This window comes from Lissotriton vulgaris, chromosome 6, assembly GCF_964263255.1.
Source record: "Lissotriton vulgaris chromosome 6, aLisVul1.2, whole genome shotgun sequence".
NCBI classification, from domain to species: Eukaryota; Metazoa; Chordata; class Amphibia; order Caudata; family Salamandridae; genus Lissotriton; species Lissotriton vulgaris.
Window position 1 is genome coordinate 1,669,426,882 of NC_141694.1, and position 21,955 is coordinate 1,669,448,836.

The window sequence follows — 21,955 nt, forward strand, 5'->3', positions numbered from 1 at the left end:
TCTTGCAGTGCATGTGTTTTTTAGGTCATTGCGCAAGCGCAAGCCCCAAAAAGCACGTGCACAATGCTACCAGCCGCCTGCCTGCCTGCCTCGCATTACCACATCAAAGGCAGCCCAGCCTCCCTCCCACAGCTTCTCTAATTATTCACGGCCGGCCAGCTGGCCGGCCGTACTTTACATCACGCCTGTTAGACCATGAAGGTCCGTCCTGTGTGATTTTATAATAAACTGATCTGTAAACTTCGTTACATAAACAGCTACGCATTTGAATTAAGTTACATACTAGGAATTTAACGACAATATTTAAGTTTTTTAAAGTGGGCCATTCAGAGTTTCTCGAGAGGTCTGTTTTAAATGTAAAACTGATAACTGTCAATTTGCCAAAGGGCCCAATATTTTCATCGAACAATAAATGCTAGTGAATTTTTTAAAAAAGCACCTTTACAAGCGTGGTCTCAAAGGCACGGACCTTCATAATGGCTGTCATGGATGCAGCTGCTAGTGACTTTTTCCATTTAAACTGGTCAAAATAACGTGGCATCTGGGCTACTAGTGCGTGGCCATTGGCCACGGTTCTAGAAAAATAAATAACAAATGTATTGTGTCTGCGGAACAGTCGTTCTTTCCAGTTGCGATGTATAATGTGCGCAAACAGTTGTATTTCCCGCCACACCGCCCTCTGCACTTGCACTGCAGCGGAAAAGAACTAGTTAAGTCGCGAGTTCTGAATGGCTGCCTGACCAAATCGAAAAGACTTTGATCTAATCAGAGCAAGGGACAAAATATACAAAGTGACATCACTACTCTTTGCCCAAGAGAGCAGTGGCTGTTAAAGTTGTTGTGACTTTTATTGCCTGTAGATTCGGTGAGTTCCTTAAGTGATCCCTTCATACACCTCAGTATTTGACTCTTCACTACTTAATGTGAAAGAGCTATAATTTTTCCAGCTTATTCAACCTTAGTAGCGTGCACACTACCGACCATATACCAGAGCGCATATGCACTGGTCTAGTACTCCGCCCCGCTGTTTCCACATAGCAGTGGGCCAGTGGCGCAATGGATAACGCGTCTGCCTACGGAGCAGAAGATTCCAGGTTCGACTCCTGGCTGGCTCGACTCGACGCTGCAAAGTGCTCTTTTCATCCCTTTGTTAAGAAGTGCAATTATTAAGGACAACATGAAATTAGACGAGTGTTAAAGAGTAACTCTACTATACTTTGCCAAAATCGCAGCATTTTAATTAAAACATATAGAGGGGAAATGGACAAAAATATAAATTTTTTATTTAATAGCGTAAAACAAAAGATGCATTACCGGATGCTCGGTTTTAAGTGTAAAGAAAAGAAAGGTTACAGTCGTCTTGACAAAGAACTTATTTTTTATGGTAAAATAAATTATTGTGACATACACATATAGCGCACTATTATAGTTGAACCAAATCTAACCGTCTCTTAGAGGAACACCGGGTGATCGGGGAGGGGGGGTGGGTGGAGGGAGGAGTGTGTGCTTTTCTTTTTTTTCTTGAAACATGACTAAGAAAGCTGTGTGTCAACGCATGTTTCTCTGCTTGATGCCACACAGATGTATTAACATCAGTTTCCTAAAATAGATCAAGGTCGTGTTTAATGGACAAATGCACGTACTCTTCGGGAACAGTCAAATTAGCACATCTAACATCAAAAACATCATTAGCGGCGCATGTGAAAATGGCTCGAGGTATCTTGCGAACTGGGAAAGTACTGTAATTGCGAAATTGCAGGTTTCATGGACGTAGCGCTTACTTAAAATGGAGCCAGCTTTTGCACCTTTTGCAGGCATTACTTTCAACCTTCAGACCTCGGTTTTAAAAATCATACCTAGCTTGGAATGGACCTTAGACTTTTTCTATTGGGTCTCAGGTGTTTTGCGTTCAGTGAAATTCATCAATACCCAGAATGCACCGATGCACCCACCACAGAGCTCAACAGATGCCCCCACCACACAGCTCCACAGGTGCACCCATCACGCAGCTTCACCGAGGCACCCACCACACAGCTCCACCGAGGCACCCCCACACAGCTCTACAGATGCACCCACCACACAGCTCCACCTACACAGCTCCACCGATGCACCCACCACACAGCTCCACCGATGCACCCAGCACACAGCTCCACTGATGCACCAACCACACAGCTCCGCCGATGCACCAACCACACAGCTCCACCGATGCACCCACCGAAGCTCCAACTAAGCTCCACCAATGCACCCACCACACAGCTCCACCAATGCACCCACTAAGCTCCACCAATGCACCCACCACACAGCTTCACCGATGTACCCAGCACACAGCTACACCCATGCAGCCACCACACAGCTCCACCGATGCACCCACCACCCAGCTCCACCAATGCACCCACCACACAGCTCCACCGATGCACCCACCACACAGCTCCACCTACACAGCTCCACCGATGCACCCAGCACACAGCTCCACCGATGCACCCACCACACAGCTCCATTGATGCACCCACCACACAGCTCCACACATGCAGCCACCACACAGCTCCACCGACACAGCTCTGCCGATGCACCCACCACCACCAATGCACCCACCACACAGCTCCACCTACACAGCTCCCCCGATGCACCCAGCACACAGCTCCACCGATGCACCAACCACACAGCTCCACCGATGCACCAACCACACAGCTCCACCGATGCACCAACCACACAGCTCCACCGATGCACCAACCACACAGCTCCACCGATGCACCAACCACACAGCTCCACCGATGCACCAACCACACAGCTCCACCGATGCACCAACCACACAGCTCCACCGATGCACCCACCACACAGCTCCACCGATGCTCCAACTAAGCTCCACCAATGCACCCACCACACAGCTCCACCAATGCACCCACTAAGCTCCACCGATGCACCCACCACACAGCTTCACCGATGTACCCACCACACAGCTACACCCATGCAGCCACCACACAGCTTCACCGACACAGCTCCACTGATGCACCCACCACCCAGCTCCACCAATGCACCCACCACACAGCTCCACCGATGCACCCACCACACAGCTCCACCTACACAGCTCCACCGATGCACCCACCACACAGCTCCATTGATGCACCCACCACACAGCTCCACCGATGTACCCACCACACAGCTACACCCATGCAGCCACCACACAGCTCCACCGACACAGCTCCACCGATGCACCCACCACCCAGCTCCACCAATGCACCCACCACACAGCTCCACCGATGCACCCACCACACAGCTCCACCTACACAGCTCCACCAATGCACCCACCACACAGCTCCACCGATGAACCCACCACACAGCTCCACCCACACAGCTCCACCGATGCACCCACCACACAGCTCCATTGATGCACCCACCACACAGCTCCACAGATGCACCCACCACACAGCTCCACCTACACAGCTCCACCGATGCACCCCCCAAACAGCTCCACCAATGCACCCACCACACAGCTCCATTGATGCACCCACCACACAGCTCCACACATGCAGCCACCACACAGCTCCACCGACACAGCTCCGCCGATGCACCCACCACCACCAATGCACCCACCACACAGCTCCGCCTATACAGCTCCACCGATGCACCCAGCACACAGCTCCACCGATGCACCCAGCACACAGCTCCACCGATGCACCAACCACACAGCTCCACCGATGCACCAACCACACAGCTCCACCGATGCACCAACCACACAGCTCCACCGATGCACCAACCACACAGCTCCACCGATGTACCCACCACACAGCTACACCCATGCAGCCACCACACAGCTCCACCGACACAGCTCCACCGATGCACCCACCACCCAGCTCCACCAATGCACCCACCACACAGCTCCACTGATGCACCCACCACACAGCTCCACCTACACAGCTCCACCGATGCACCCACCACACAGCTCCATTGATGCACCCACCACACAGCTCCACCGATGTACCCACCACACAGCTACACCCATGCAGCCACCACACAGCTCCACCGACACAGCTCCGACGATGCACCCACCACCCAGCTCCACCAATGCACCCACCACACAGCTCCACCACTGCACCCACTAAGCTCCACCAATGCACCCACCACACAGCTTCACCGATGTACCCAGCACACAGCTACACCCATGCAGCCACCACACAGCTCCACCGATGCACCCACCACCCAGCTCCACCAATGCACCCACCACACAGCTCCACCGATGCACCCACCACACAGCTCCACCGATGCACCCAGCACACAGCTCCACCGATGCACCCACCACACAGCTCCATTGATGCACCCACCACACAGCTCCACACATGCAGCCACCACACAGCTCCACCGACACAGCTCCGCCGATGCACCCACCACCACCAATGCACCCACCACACAGCTCCACCTACACAGCTCCACCGATGCACCCAGCACACAGCTCCACCGATGCACCAACCACACAGCTCCACCGATGCACCAACCACACAGCTCCACCGATGCACCAACCACACAGCTCCACCGATGCACCCACCACACAGCTCCACCGATGCTCCAACTAAGCTCCACCAATGCACCCACCACACATCTCCACCAATGCACCCACTAAGCTCCACCGATGCACCCACCACACAGCTTCACCGATGTACCCACCACACAGCTACACCCATGCAGCCACCACACAGCTTCACCGACACAGCTCCACTGATGCACCCACCACCCAGCTCCACCAATGCACCCACCACACAGCTCCACCGATGCACCCACCACACAGCTCCACCTACACAGCTCCACTGATGCACCCACCACACAGCTCCATTGATGCACCCACCACACAGCTCCACCGATGTACCCACCACACAGCTACACCCATGCAGCCACCACACAGCTCCACCGACACAGCTCCACCGATGCACCCACCACCCAGCTCCACCAATGCACCCACCACACAGCTCCACCGATGCACCCACCACACAGCTCCACCTACACAGCTCCACCAATGCACCCACCACACAGCTCCACCGATGAACCCACCACACAGTTCCACCTACACAGCTCCACCGATGCACCCACCACACAGCTCCATTGATGCACCCACCACACAGCTCCACCGATGCACCCACCACACAGCTCCACCTACACAGCTCCACCGATGCACCCCCCAAACAGCTTCACCGATGCACCCACCACACAGCTCCATTGATGCACCCACCACACAGCTCCACACATGCAGCCACCACACAGCTCCACCAATGCACCCACTAAGCTCCACCAATGCACCCACCACACAGCTTCACCGATGTACCCAGCACACAGCTACACCCATGCAGCCACCACACAGCTCCACCGATGCACCCACCACCCAGCTCCACCAATGCACCCACCACACAGCTCCACCGATGCACCCACCACACAGCTCCACCTACACAGCTCCACCGATGCACCCAGCACACAGCTCCACCGATGCACCCACCACACAGCTCCATTGATGCACCCACCACACAGCTCCACACATGCAGCCACCACACAGCTCCACCGACACAGCTCTGCCGATGCACCCACCACCACCAATGCACCCACCACACAGCTCCACCTACACAGCTCCCCCGATGCACCCAGCACACAGCTCCACCGATGCACCAACCACACAGCTCCACCGATGCACCAACCACACAGCTCCACCGATGCACCAACCACACAGCTCCACCGATGCACCAACCACACAGCTCCACCGATGCACCAACCACACAGCTCCACCGATGCACCAACCACACAGCTCCACCGATGCACCAACCACACAGCTCCACCAATGCACCAACCACACAGCTCCACCGATGCACCCACCACACAGCTCCACCGATGCTCCAACTAAGCTCCACCAATGCACCCACCACACAGCTCCACCAATGCACCCACTAAGCTCCACCGATGCACCCACCACACAGCTTCACCGATGTACCCACCACACAGCTACACCCATGCAGCCACCACACAGCTTCACCGACACAGCTCCACTGATGCACCCACCACCCAGCTCCACCAATGCACCCACCACACAGCTCCACCGATGCACCCACCACACAGCTCCACCTACACAGCTCCACCGATGCACCCACCACACAGCTCCATTGATGCACCCACCACACAGCTCCACCGATGTACCCACCACACAGCTACACCCATGCAGCCACCACACAGCTCCACCGACACAGCTCCACCGATGCACCCACCACCCAGCTCCACCAATGCACCCACCACACAGCTCCACCGATGCACCCACCACACAGCTCCACCTACACAGCTCCACCAATGCACCCACCACACAGCTCCACCGATGAACCCACCACACAGCTCCACCCACACAGCTCCACCGATGCACCCACCACACAGCTCCATTGATGCACCCACCACACAGCTCCACAGATGCACCCACCACACAGCTCCACCTACACAGCTCCACCGATGCACCCCCCAAACAGCTCCACCAATGCACCCACCACACAGCTCCATTGATGCACCCACCACACAGCTCCACACATGCAGCCACCACACAGCTCCACCGACACAGCTCCGCCGATGCACCCACCACCACCAATGCACCCACCACACAGCTCCGCCTATACAGCTCCACCGATGCACCCAGCACACAGCTCCACCGATGCACCCAGCACACAGCTCCACCGATGCACCAACCACACAGCTCCACCGATGCACCAACCACACAGCTCCACCGATGCACCAACCACACAGCTCCACCGATGCACCAACCACACAGCTCCACCGATGTACCCACCACACAGCTACACCCATGCAGCCACCACACAGCTCCACCGACACAGCTCCACCGATGCACCCACCACCCAGCTCCACCAATGCACCCACCACACAGCTCCACTGATGCACCCACCACACAGCTCCACCTACACAGCTCCACCGATGCACCCACCACACAGCTCCATTGATGCACCCACCACACAGCTCCACCGATGTACCCACCACACAGCTACACCCATGCAGCCACCACACAGCTCCACCGACACAGCTCCGACGATGCACCCACCACCCAGCTCCACCAATGCACCCACCACACAGCTCCACCACTGCACCCACTAAGCTCCACCAATGCACCCACCACACAGCTTCACCGATGTACCCAGCACACAGCTACACCCATGCAGCCACCACACAGCTCCACCGATGCACCCACCACCCAGCTCCACCAATGCACCCACCACACAGCTCCACCGATGCACCCACCACACAGCTCCACCGATGCACCCAGCACACAGCTCCACCGATGCACCCACCACACAGCTCCATTGATGCACCCACCACACAGCTCCACACATGCAGCCACCACACAGCTCCACCGACACAGCTCCGCCGATGCACCCACCACCACCAATGCACCCACCACACAGCTCCACCTACACAGCTCCACCGATGCACCCAGCACACAGCTCCACCGATGCACCAACCACACAGCTCCACCGATGCACCAACCACACAGCTCCACCGATGCACCAACCACACAGCTCCACCGATGCACCCACCACACAGCTCCACCGATGCTCCAACTAAGCTCCACCAATGCACCCACCACACATCTCCACCAATGCACCCACTAAGCTCCACCGATGCACCCACCACACAGCTTCACCGATGTACCCACCACACAGCTACACCCATGCAGCCACCACACAGCTTCACCGACACAGCTCCACTGATGCACCCACCACCCAGCTCCACCAATGCACCCACCACACAGCTCCACCGATGCACCCACCACACAGCTCCACCTACACAGCTCCACTGATGCACCCACCACACAGCTCCATTGATGCACCCACCACACAGCTCCACCGATGTACCCACCACACAGCTACACCCATGCAGCCACCACACAGCTCCACCGACACAGCTCCACCGATGCACCCACCACCCAGCTCCACCAATGCACCCACCACACAGCTCCACCGATGCACCCACCACACAGCTCCACCTACACAGCTCCACCAATGCACCCACCACACAGCTCCACCGATGAACCCACCACACAGTTCCACCTACACAGCTCCACCGATGCACCCACCACACAGCTCCATTGATGCACCCACCACACAGCTCCACCGATGCACCCACCACACAGCTCCACCTACACAGCTCCACCGATGCACCCCCCAAACAGCTTCACCGATGCACCCACCACACAGCTCCATTGATGCACCCACCACACAGCTCCACACATGCAGCCACCACACAGCTCCACCGACACAGCTCCGCCGATGCACCCACCACCACCAATGCACCCACCACACAGCTCCGCCTACACAGCTCCACTGATGCACCCAGCACACAGCTCCACCGATGCACCCAGCACACAGCTCCACCGATGCACCAACCACACAGCTCCACCGATGCACCAACCACACAGCTCCACCGATGCACCAACCACACAGCTCCACCGATGCACCCACCACACAGCTCCACCGATGCTCCAACTTAGCTCCACCAATGCACCCACCACACAGCTCCACCAATGCACCCACTAAGCTCCACCGATGCACCCACCACACAGCTTCACCGATGTACCCACCACACAGCTACACCCATGCAGCCACCACACAGCTCCACCGACACAGCTCCACTGATGCACCCACCACCCAGCTCCACCGATGCACCCACCACACAGCTCCACCTACACAGCTCCACTGATGCACCCACCACACAGCTCCATTGATGCACCCACCACACAGCTCCACCGATGTACCCACCACACAGCTACACCCATGCAGCCACCACACAGCTACACCCATGCAGCCACCACACAGCTCCACCGACACAGCTCCACCGATGAACCCACCACCCAGCTCCCCCAATGCACCCACCACACAGCTCCACCGATGCACCCACCACACAGCTCCACCTACACAGCTCCACCAATGCACCCACCACACAGCTCCACCGATGCACCCACCACACAGATCCACCTACACAGCTCCACCGATGCACCCACCACACAGCTCCATTGATGCACCAACCACACAGCTCCTCACATGCACCCACCACACAGCTCCACCGACACAGCTCCACCGATGCACCCACCACCACCAATGCACCCACCACACAGCTCCACCAATGCACCCACCACACAGCTCCACCTACACAGCTCCACCGATGCACCTCCACACAGCTCCACCGATGCACCCACCACGCAGCTCCATTGATGCACCCACCACACAGCTCCACACATGCAGCCACCACACAGCTCCACCGACACAGCTCCGCCGATGCACCCACCACCACCAATGCACCCACCACACAGCTCCACCGATGCACCCACCACACAGCTCCACCTACACAACTCCACATACACCCACCACACAGCTCCACCGATGCACCCACCTACACAGCTCCACCGATGCACCCACCACACAGCTCCACCGATGCACCCACCACACAGCTCCACCGATGCACCCACCACACAGCTCCACCGATGCACCCACCACACAGCTCCACCGATGCACCCACCACACAGCTCCACCAATGCAGCCACCACACAGCTCCACCGACACAGCTCCACCGATGCACCCACCACCCAGCTCCACCGATGCACCCAACACACAGCTCCACCGAGCCACCCACCATCCAGCTCCACCAAGGCACCCACCACACAGCTCTACCGAGGCACCCACCACAAAGCTCCACAGATGCACCCACCACTCAGCTCCACAGATGCATCCACCACACAGCTCCACCGAGGCACCCACCACACAGCTCCACCGAACGACCCACCACACAGCTCCACCGATGCACCCACCACACAGCTCCACCGATGCACCCAGCTCCACCAGTGCACCCACCACACAGCTCCACCGATGCACCCACCACACAGCTCCACCTACACAGCTCCACCGATCCACCCACCACACAGCTCCACCGAGGCACCCTCTACACAGCTACACTGATGCACCCACCACACAGCTCCACCGATGTACAGGAATTTGTACAGGAATTTATATAGCGCAAATCACCGAGCGGTTTCTAAGCGCTTGCTTAGGGATGCATCCACCACACAGCTCCACCTATGCACCCACCACACAGCTCCACAGATGCACCCACCACACAGCTCCACAGATGCACCCACCACACAGCTCCACCGAAGCACCCACCACACAGCTCCACAGATGCACCCAGCTCCACCGATGCACCCACCACACAGCTCTGCCGAGGCACCCACCATACAGCTCCACCGATGCACCCACCACACAGCTCCACCGATGCTCCAACTAGGCTCCACCAATGCACCCACCACACAGCTCCACCAATGCACCCACTAAGCTCCACCGATGCACACACCACTCAGCGAAACCACAGCATCGCTCAGCGCAACCACAGCATCACTCAGCACCACAGCATCACTCAGCGCAACCACAGCATCACTCAGCGCAACCACAGCATCACTCAGCGCAACCACAGCATCACTCAGCGCAACCACAGCATCACTCAGCCCAACCACAGCATCACTGGTTCAAATATGTTCGTTCAATGTTTCAAGCTTTCATGCTTTATTACAAATCACAAAAAGATGTTAATATTTTACTTCTGTTCTTGGATTTTCGTCACAATATAAAACACTGAACATAATCTTGGCAAAAGTTATTTACAAAAGTTTAAGCTATTGCCATTACAAATTAAATAACTTATTTAAGTATTAATTATTTATAAAAATTAAAAGCCATTTTTATTTGTAATATCAATACATCAAAGTCACGTAAATACAAAACATATTGCATTACAAATGCTATAGGTGTTTGCGAAAGTTATAACTATTGGCATTGTAAATGACAAAGCTATTAATTTAGCTAGTTTAAAAAATAACACATAAATAAAAAAAATTAATTTATAGACCAATAGCTCAAACTTTCCTAATGCGAACCCTATTGCATTTCCAATGCTTGTTGTTACAGAGTCGTTTTTTGCAGCATAGCTGCAAAATCGGCCCTGTACCAAAATCGGCCGAAAACCGGCCCCGGCAAAGAGCTCAGTGGCACCTCCAACCCCCCTGAGTGGGGAGGGGGGGCCGGCCGAGCACTTTGCCGGGGACGGTTTTGTTTCCCAGTCCGGCCCTGCTTGGAGGGCTCTAGTCAGTGCTGCGTGTAAAAGAAATACCCCTCTCCGCAGCCCGTATCTCTCCTGCAACGTCTGATAGGGTAACAGTGCCCCATCCTCGTACAGATCTCCTATTAGCTGGATCCCTGTGTCTTCCCAATCCAGCAATGGTGTCCAGTCACCGCCGTGTGGGAGCGCTGTCGCCATTCCCAGCGGAATCTCGGGCGCATACGGGTGCAATACTCCCGCCCTGCGTTGAGAACGATTTCAGCACAGCCGTAGTGTCTTTTCCTCTATGAAAAGGTCCTTAAGGTCCAGTTTTTGTTGCAGCACTATAAATGACAGTACATAGCATGGTATTCCCCTGCCCCGCTGCTGTTCCGGACCTCTAAATTCTTTCGCCACTGCCTGCGTTAGTATCTGGAGTTGGGCCGCCAAATAATATAGCTCGAAGTCTGGGACCGCCAAGCCCCCCTCAGCTTTGGGCCTTATGAGTGTTGCTTGCGCAACCCGACGTCTGCCCGTTCCCCATAGGAAACTCACTATGAGAGATTTCAACAATTTGAACATTGAACACGGGATCCATATCGGGAGAGTTCTGAAAAGATATAATAGTCGAGGGAGCGCTATCATTTTCAACAAAGCTATTCGACCCGTCACCGACAGGGGGAGTGTGGCCCAGAAGGTCATGCTACTTTTCAATGCTCGTAAGCCACGTCCCATGTTCCCTTCTAGTATATCGACTGCTGTGTGATATATATGCACTTCCAAATATTTCAAACAATTGGGTTCCCACCTCACCTCCCTATTGGTAACGGGCTGGGGTTCTCCCTGTTTCAACGGGACAAGGCACGTTTTCGACCAGTTCACTCTCAAACCCGAGACATCGCCAAATTCCGAAAGTAAGGTCCCAGCTCTCGTCAACGCTCCTCGTGCGTTATCAAGGAACAACAGCAGGTCATCAGCGTATAGTGATATATACTGCTGATCTCCTCTACACCACAGACCATCATAGTGGTCCCCCAATCAGATTTTCACCGCTAGAGGCTCCACTGCTAGGGCGAACAACAAAGGGGACAGCGAGCACCCTTGTCTTGTGCCACAACCCACTGGGTACTGCGAAGATATCAGCGATCCGACACGCACTCTAGCGATAGCTGACGTATATAACACTTTCGTCCAGCTTATAAAGTCGGCTCCCAGGCCGAAGCCCCCCATTGTTTCGTATAAATAAAACCATTCCAAGCTGTCGAAAGCCTTTTCAATATCCACCGATAACACCATTGGTTGTTATGCCTCTGGTTGGTCTTCCTCAAGCAGCCTCACCAATATTATAATGTTTGTGGATGTGTTTCTCGTTGGAATGAAACCAGCTTGATCTTCATGGATCAATGTGGTCATATGATGTAAAATTCGGGTCGCCAATATGCTGCTCAGTATTTTGTAGTCAGTAGTCAGCATCGATAATGGGTGGTAGGAGGCCGGATTCGTCCCCTCTCGCCCCGGCTTCAAAAGAGGACTCACCAAGGCTTCTCGCATTGAAGCTGGCAACCGGCCCAGTTCTTTTGCCTCTCTATAGACCTCCAGGAGTCTCGGTGCTAGTGTATCCATATATTTCACATAAACTCTATCGGCAACCCGTCAACTCCTGGTGTTTTATTTCTAGCCATGCGCTTAATAGCACTTCTAACTTTACTTATCTCAATATTTCAGCCTAAGCATTTTGCCTGCTCTGGTTCCAGCTCTGGAAGTGAAAGTCACTCCAAAAAGGAACCAATTTCGAGGTCCCCAGCCACTGGTGAACTCTCATAGAGTCCTTCATAGTATCGCAGAAAATGCTGCAGGATCCAATTTTGGGTGTACACCAACTCCCCCCTATCATCTGCCAGGGCCAAAATAGGGGAGGCTCTTTTGGTCGGGTTAGCCAACCAGGCCAGTAATGTCCCTGCCTTGTCTCCCTCCACATGTACTCTTGCAGTATAGGCCTTATAGTCAAAGCAGCGCAACCTCTCCACCTCTGCAGCGCTCTCTTACTTCGCTGCGTGGACCTCCTTCTGAAGCTCAGGGCGGGCAGGCCGCGCCAGTTCCGCCTTACGTAGTTTATCCTCGGCGCGATCTAGGTCATGAAGAAGCACTTTCCGCACTCCTGCATACTTCCCTATGCATATTCCCCTAATCACCACTTTGAAAGCATCCCATTCTAACGCCCTCGTGGAGGCCGAACCTGCGTTCTCTGCAAAATACTGAGTGATCCCCTCGCTCACTTCCCTCTGAAAAATCGGGTCTTCCAGCGTTTCAGGGCTGAGATTTCAAGTGGGGATACTCGACACCCCGGTCATCCAGTGCATGGTGAACAGCAACGGGTTATGATCGGATATCGTCCTGGCTAGGTATTCGGTCTGCATCACAGATGGCAGTACCGTTGGGGAGCACAACACCGCGTCCAGCCGGACATGCAGATCATGCATCCCGGAGTAATGAGAATAGTCACGGTCAAGTGGGTGATGCGTACGCCATGCATCCACCAGGCTCCATCTATTCTGCCATTCCAGCCTTCCTTTAGTCAGTCTATGTATTGGGGAATCAGCCAGCGGAGGGTGTGATCTATCCAGCGATATGTCCGTTATGGAGTTGAAGTCTCCTCCAATCACTACTGGGCCTGCAAGATAGGACGCCAACGAACCAGAAAGTTGCGCCAGAAATCCCATCTGATCTACATTAGGTGCATAAATACTGCAGAGTGCTATATCCCTGCCCCTGAGTCTACCCTCTATGGCCACGAACCTGCCCGCAGGGTCTATCGTCTGCCGTGTGAGTTGGAAAGGGACCCCTGCTCTAATCCAGATTAGAGCTCCTCGTGCAAATGCTGAGTAGGTGGTATTATAGACTTGCCCCCTCCATCGTCTCTGCAGTGCCATGCCCTCCACCTTAGTTAAATGGGTCTCCTAGAGTAGTGCTATGTGAATCCCTCTGCGAACCAAATGTGCATGAATCTTGTGGCGTTGTGTCATAGTATGTAGGCCACTCACATTCCAGGTAATACATCGTAGATCAGCGGTATCTCCCATCCCCCACAAGTAACATCTGCATCTCAAAACGTACTCCCACTTCCACACCGGTGAACTCCCCCCCAACACCCTCCCTAACTATCCCTTCCCCCCAACCCCCAGAACAGGATCTAGTAACGAGCCGCTAGTTCCCATCCAAACCATTATAAACTTTGACACACTTCTAAGCCCGTCTGCAGTCACTGAGGGCATGCCGTAAGGGCAATGAGGGGGACTGGGTGCTAACGGGCCGCCGCCCAACCTCTGCACGCATCTCGCCTCAAACTGAGCCCCAGATAAATAAAAAGCTTCAACGATTCCTCCTCCCCCCAACCCATAGCCTCCCATCCAAAACCTACTACAGGGAGTCCATGTAAGCTGCTGCATTGTTTCTTATTCAGTTCAACCGCTGCCTTAGCCCTCATCCAACATTCCTTCTGCCTATGATGGTGTGACCCTCGGCAGGCACACACTTTCCACCTCTGACTGTTTCGTATCAGACTGGTCTTTGTCCTTCTCCGAGCCCGATTCTCCCATAGATGCCACCTCCTGCGCTACCGATATTGCTGCTACCACTTCAAGCACGTCCCGACGTTCCGCTTCTGCCTGCCGTAGCGAGGGCCTCCTCATGCCCTTCTGTCTGTTTCGAAGCCTCCTCGATTTCCTCTGAGGTAAATGTGTTGCGAGCTGCTGTGTTCTTTGTTCGTCGCCGTCCTTCCCAGCTCTGTACAATTCCAGCCAAGCACAGGCATCTTCCGGATTGTCATAAAAATACGTTTTACCGTCCACAATTATCCTCAGCTTGGCCGGGAACAACGGGGGGTATTGCAGTCCCTCAACCTGCAGTTCCCTCTTGACGGCCAGGAAGGAGGTCCGGCGCGTCTGTGTTTCATACGTGTAGTCTGGGAATAGGTTGACCTTACTGTTTCCCACATAGTAGGGGCCGTCTGCTCGTGCTTTCTGTAGCAACAGATCCCTGTCACGGAAATGCAACAGCCTTGCCACCACCGGTCTCGGGGGTCTGCCCTGTTGAGGCGGCCTGGCCAGAATCCAATGTGCCCGTTCTAAAGTGTAGAAAGTAGAGAGGCCTTCTGGTGCTACCACTGTTTTGAGCCAGGTCTCAAGATACTGCAGCATGTCTGTCCCTTCCGCTTTTTCTGGCAGATCTATTACGCGGATGTTGATCCGGCGATTAAGTCCTTCAGCATCCTCGGCCCGTTTCTCCAGTGCTCCAATACGGTCTAGGACATTCAACATTGTGGCCTTGAGGTCGTTCTGCAAAGGTTTAATGGTCTGGAGCCTGCCCTCCACCTTTTTGACTCTGTCCACCAATCTACCATGATCAGCTCGCAGCAGGCCCAACCCCGTGGCTACTTGCGCTATGTCCCGCTGTAGCACTGCTCGGGAGTCCGCTATCACTGCCAGGATTTTGTCCAGCTGGCGCTGCAGATGGGGATCACACGGCTGCTCGGGTTCTTCCTGCTACCCCCGACCAGGCAATATTCTGTCCGACATCGGCTGAGCTCCGTTTTTTTTCCTTTTTATTTTGCCCATGGCGAGGCACCGTTAGTAGGGGAGCCTCCCGTCCCACCGGTCTGTTGGGTATGGAAGTCTGGAAGTCCCGCTCCAGGTAGGGCCGCCACCACCTCCTCTCAGGTAACAAGTCCCTACCCGAATACTGCATGCCTTGTAGAGCAGTGCATTCGCTGCCCAGGCACGACCTAAAAATGACCCCTTGCTAAAGTCTGAATGTTGTCTACTTTTTAGAAACGTAGACATTTCAGGGTTCAGTTACGGGTTTTTGTCTGTCTTCACCACAGGTTAAAAACATGAATAGAACATTTACAAAAACGATAAGATGTTGGGAGAAAATGTTTTTCCAATTAAACTGCCTTAGAAAGCTGGGTGGGAAGACATTTTAGCACGGAAACAATTTATTTGATGCCATGCCACATTTGTTTGTGTGCAACACTGTTTTCCTTTTGCCTATTTTCTAAGATTGCTTTAGGGTAATTCATAAACCTTGGACATTTTACAGTATTCAACATGTAGAAATACAAACACTGGTAAAACTAATAGGTCTGTCTTTGGCAAGTCTACAGTTTTCGATATTTATTTTTTGCAAACATATTTAATATGAAGTAAAGGTGTATAGGTAAAAAATTGTAAAAATGTTGCTAACGGTGGTGTGTCTGAGTTTGCAAAAAGGCAAGCATTGACAAAGCTAATAGGTCTGACATTTGCAAGGTACATGCAGTTGTGTGATGTGCCATGCAAAAGTTACCCAAAAAATTGCATGCCTTGACCTGGTGCGCTGTGAACTGGGAGAACTGGGAGACACTGAACAAATTGTTATGCTAAGAGCAAAGTCAAAAGGCAACTGCTAATTGAGTTTGCAAGCCTTTCCAACCTGCACTCTTCTCCAAAACACAGCTGAAGTCCATGTTTGCACCATTTGGAAAAACACAGGTTTCATGCAAATGTAATGCCTTCCCTATATTTTCATATAATGCACTTGGGGCCAAAAATTACGACCATTGATGTTTGTGACTCGCAAATTGTATTAAATTGTGAGCTGCAATTTGCAAGTCGCAAACATCAACATTTGCGATTCCCAATAGGGTCGCAAATTGCATGCCTCTTGCATATTAATGAGGCTGTCGCTATTTATGACCTCATTGGGAATAGCTAGAACTCCCAGGGATGGTGGCCTGCTGGGGTCAGCAGACCTCCATGTCTGGGACTGCTTTTAAATAAAGCAGTTTCTTTTTAGGTCTCGCGACCTATCGATGTGCGCAAGCGCATCGAGCGGAGCGAGAATTCATGTGGCGAAAATATCTTCAAACCAAAGGGCTTTCAGCCCCGCGGTTTTCATGAAGTTCACGTGAACATGCACGCGCATCGCATGCAAGCCCAGCCTCTCGCATTCCCAGGCTCTCCCGCCCCCATCCGGCATCAGGCTTCCCCTCCCCTAGCAGCACTCCTCCCACACCAGCACCTCCCCCCTCCCACACCAGCCTGCCTCCGCTCGCTCGCATTCCCGCCCCCCCCACCATTTGCCAGCATACACTCTCCAAGTGCTTCGCACACGGCCATCTGTTCCCCAGCTCCAGCACCTCCCCTCTCTCTCCTGGCACACAGCCTTACTTGAAGGGGCTTCGGTTACTCCCCTGCTTCGTACCATCCCGTCTGTCTCCAAATGCACCTCTTTCACCGACTCCTTTCTCTCCTCCTCTCTCCACCCGCCCCCCTCCCCCCATCCCACCCCTTCAAACCACCTCACCCTCCTCTAATTCCATTACCCGACTGGCCTCTGTCACTGCTCCCCCTCCCCCTTGCCTTCTCTCTCTTTGTTCTCTAATCACTCTCCCTTAACCACTCCCTTCTTTCATCCATCCTTCTTGCCTCTCGCCCCCTCACCCCCGCCAGCCTCCTTCCGCCGCCCTCCCCCCTCCCCGGGGACGCCTTGCTCTTGTTCTGGGTGTAGTCATTTGCTTCTACGCAGTTTGCTTCAACAAGCTTGTTATTGATGATGTTTTTATTAAATGAGACTACAGAGACAAAGCTGTTTCTATAGCAGACCTAAAACTCATACGAAGAGCAGATTCCGCTTTGAAACTTTCCATTTTGCTGCATACAATACTTGTCAATAAACGTCATCATAGTTCAGTATACTCTAAATGGTTAAATCGGTATCCATAAATCAACAAAAATGTGATGGAAATAGTTGAAAACAAACTTCTCGGGAAATTTAAATACATCAAGGTCTATAACATTATGGGCCATCTGTGGCAGTGTATAAGTTTATCAAACTCATGCAATTCAGTTTGAACCTGGGGAAAAAATTATGCAGCGAAAAACTGTTTTAAGTTTTGTGAGAAGTAAGGTGTTCTACAGGACTGCTGAAAAAAATATGTTAATCTATTTCGTGGGAGACTGTAAAATCTGTATAAACTCATGTCCTTCATGTTCTTTTAATTGTATATATGTGCAATCACTAGACAAATGTAATAAAAAATAAAATAACATAGCTTCTCAACTGTAATAAGCTATTACATGTGCCGTGTGACGCCACGTTGGCTGCAGCAAGAGCAAGCTAGTTAAACCATTAAAACATCTACCAGCTTTTCAGCTCTTCTGAACAGTTTCCTGGAGATTACGAGTCATTAGCATAAAGGAGCCATTGAATGCTGCATGGTTCTTTTGTGCAAAACTGAAGCCAGTTACAGGACAGGCACACTTCTGCATGATACAACACGCTGTAAACTATAGCTGCTTTAAACAGTGACTTATATTAACATGTTTTTACTACAAATTTCCAATAGTAAATGTATGTGCTTAATTTATCACGAGATTAATATACAAACACATTCATGTAAAGTAGCAAGATGCTATGGATTTATGCTTTTTAGGAAGGTTAATGGAGAGACCATGCATTATAAGAAATAAAATTCTGCCTGCCTCGATTAAAACAATATTGCCACCAGTCACCTCGGATGCCCATGCCCTTATAAAGGAACTCGTCTTTCAACCTTGTGTCTTCATATGGTCATGAAACACCTCTGTAACGTGCAATATTCTTATAATTTACAACTTATGACACTTTACCCCATATATGGCGCCCCGCTAGCTTTTCTTCTGTGTTAGAGGGTTAGTGGTGCTGATAAAATCGCAGAAACCTCTCTGGCTGATAGAACGCTGACGGGCTGAGGAACGTATACCAAGTGGAGGATTTAGTTTTAGAGTTGAACTGCTCCTAGCTTTTCACACATGGAATATAATAGAAACAACTGACATCTTAGTGTGCGATCTGGGAAAAATTGTACTATTCCTTTAGGGCACAAAACCTAAGTCCCGTCATTTTCTAAGAAACTGGGTTACATTTTGCACAAACTCTATACAGGTCTCCCACTGCAGAAAAAGAGGCGTACTCAGAGCTATAAAAACCCGTGCCCATTCTGCTTCCTGGGATGACGTCAGCCCAGAAAGCTGCCAGTGAATATTTACAGCCGGTGCCATCTGCTAAGCGGAGCCTGGGAAGCATTCACAATGTGGGTTTGGTGTGTACACAGGCAAGCTAAATATAACAAAGCGTACACTCGGGCAAGGAGGGAACGACTACATGTTGAATGTGGAATAAAACACGACGCGTCTTTACTAAAAACATGCAAAATATGCGCCAACAGAAACCAGACAAAAAACAGAAAACAAACTTTGACTTCTGCCGGTGCCAGACAAGTGTATTCTGCAAGGCAAACGCCACATCCATTACGAACCACATCAAAGAGGAAAACACCATTAATATAGGAGGTAAAATTGAGCAACAAATAGGTAACTAATTAGTGGCTGATTTGTACGAAGTAAAACTAGAAAACACGGAACTAATGCGGTCTTCCACACTTAACTAAATTGTGTGATCTTAGGCAAATATTTTATTTCCCAATTATCCTTTTTTTTCATCATCGCATAGGATGTCACCTTCACATACACAGGTGAGTTCAGAATACGAGCTGCACAAAAAAGTTTTTTTTTTTTTTTATATATACGACAATGTTGCTATGTCTATAAGGGCAGGGTACACATGACAACTGACTTGCCTCTGTTCACGGACAGCACTGTGGCCAGCGCGGGATGAGGAACAATTGTAAATTCATGTTTAAAAATTATCACTTTTAAGAAGTACCTCAGTCTCAGAGCAGTGTTGTAATGTGATATACATATCACAGATTAAGGCATGTTAAATAACACACCTTTTAGGATGAGACTATCATATTTTACATGACGTATGAGGAAACGGGACCTCGTGCCAGCTCCCTCTGCGACAGTCTCCTGTCCAGCTTGCGCGCAGTCCGCCACTATCTATGGCTGCCTCCTCTGCTTCGCTTTCTGCTCTTTCTGCTCATGTTTTTGCTTTTCCCTGCTTGTTTTTGCCTGCTTCTGCCTTTTCCTGCTATTTTATGCCCCTGCTTCTGCCTTTTTTTAAGCTGGTTTCTGCCCCTGCTTCTACCTTTTCTGCTCGTTTCTACTCCTGTTTTTTTTTGCCTTTTCCTGCTCGATTTTGCACATTTCTGCTTATTCCTGTTTGTTTCTGCCCAGTTTCTTGCCCTGCGTCTGCCTTTTCTGCTTACCTCAGCCCCCTTCCTGCTGGTAAGAACTCACCTGGACCGACCACTCCACTGTCCACTTTATCATCTTTGATTCCCAGATTACCTCCACCAAGCACCACTTCTCCTCCAAACGCAGCTGGGACAAGGTAACCAGGACTCTGTGGACACAGGCCCTCAGCACCACCCAACTTGAAGCTTCTGCAGAACTTGACTAGGCCGTCCAGAATTTCTCCACCTGGATCATCAAATGCGCCAACAAAGTCGCTCGCTGAGACCAGCAAAAGCCAACAACCTCAAAACAAGCCAGATGGTACACCCCAGAACTCAGAACCACCAAGCGTAACGGCTGCCAACTCGCGAAGCGATTGCGCATCACTAAGAACCACTCCGGCAGAGCAGCCCTCAACAACTGTCACCCGTGCATCAAGGAAGCATAGAGAGCAGCCATCACTTCTTGCATCAATACTGCGGCCAACCACGTAAACAAACTCTTCAGAATAGTGAAGGAATTCTCCAACTCGACAGCCACAGAAAAAATAATTCACCCCTCTGCAACACCCTCTAGGAATACGTCCACAACAAGACTGCCACCATCTACAACCTCAACTCTTAACCCACCACTCAGCCTCAGCCAACCAACCAACCAACCACCAGTCGAACGATCACCACATGGTCTCCACTCATCACTCAGACCACCACAGCCATCATGTCGTCCATCTACTCTGGGGTGCCCATCAAACCCTCCCCCCCTCTCCTCAACCTCGAAACCAACCCAATCGGCACAGTACTTACCATCATCCTCAACACCTCCATTTCCACAGCAACCTTCAAAGACTGATTAAAACATGCAGATGTCGGACCCTTCCTAAAGAAACCCTCGGCCAACCCCAGCGATCTCAAAAATTACACAGCAATCTCCTTGCTCCCCTACCCAGTCAAAGTATTTTTTTGTATATGCAGCCCATTTTCCTTAAAGAATACGGGATGCATTTAAAAAATAAAAATGTAACTTTAAATTTACATTTTTAAGGGCAGGTAGTGGTCCCTGGAACCATTACCTGCCCTTAAAAAAAATTGCGCATGCATATCCCAAAGGGGAAGGGGTCCCCTGGAGACCCCTTCCTGTTTGCGAGTGCTTTACCACCCTTCTGAGAAGGGTGGTAAACTGCATGTGTTTTGCAATGGCAAAACATTCCTACATAGCTTTTGCAGTCGATATTAGGAAGGGAACACCCCTTCCTAATAGTGAGGTGCTAATCCAATTTTGTGAGTTGCCAATTGATTTACGAGTTGCAAAATAGGATTAGTACATGGGCCACAGGTTTTTTACAGGCGCAAACGTTCTAAACCCCATTTGCGGCTGCAAAAACCTTAGAACATCTGGCCCTTGGTTCGAAGAAGAAAGGGCCATTTATCACATAAGAGATGGTCGAAGGTCTCTCGACTGGATCATATATTGACCCATAGGAGAGGGGAAGGGTGGTTCACTAATGCACGGATGGTCCCGTGTGGTATATCGGATCACTCTCCGGTGGAAATAACGATGAGAGGACCGATACAGCAATATACTTTGCCACCTAGACTAAACGCTTGTTTTTTTAAGAATAAAGACAATGCCCAAAAGGTACGAGAACGAGCGCAGCTTTACTTTCAAGAGAATGAGGGGTCTGTGGAGTAAGCTGT

At 51.9% G+C, this 21,955-nt stretch overlaps 1 non-coding gene across 1 annotated transcript; it reads left to right on the top strand.

Moving 5' to 3' along the window:
* Positions 1-1,042: 1,042 nt before the first annotated feature.
* TRNAR-ACG (transfer RNA arginine (anticodon ACG)) lies at positions 1,043-1,115 on the top strand. Its single transcript has one exon. It is a non-coding gene; the product is annotated as a tRNA-Arg (tRNA).
* The last annotated feature ends 20,840 nt before the right edge of the window (positions 1,116-21,955 follow it).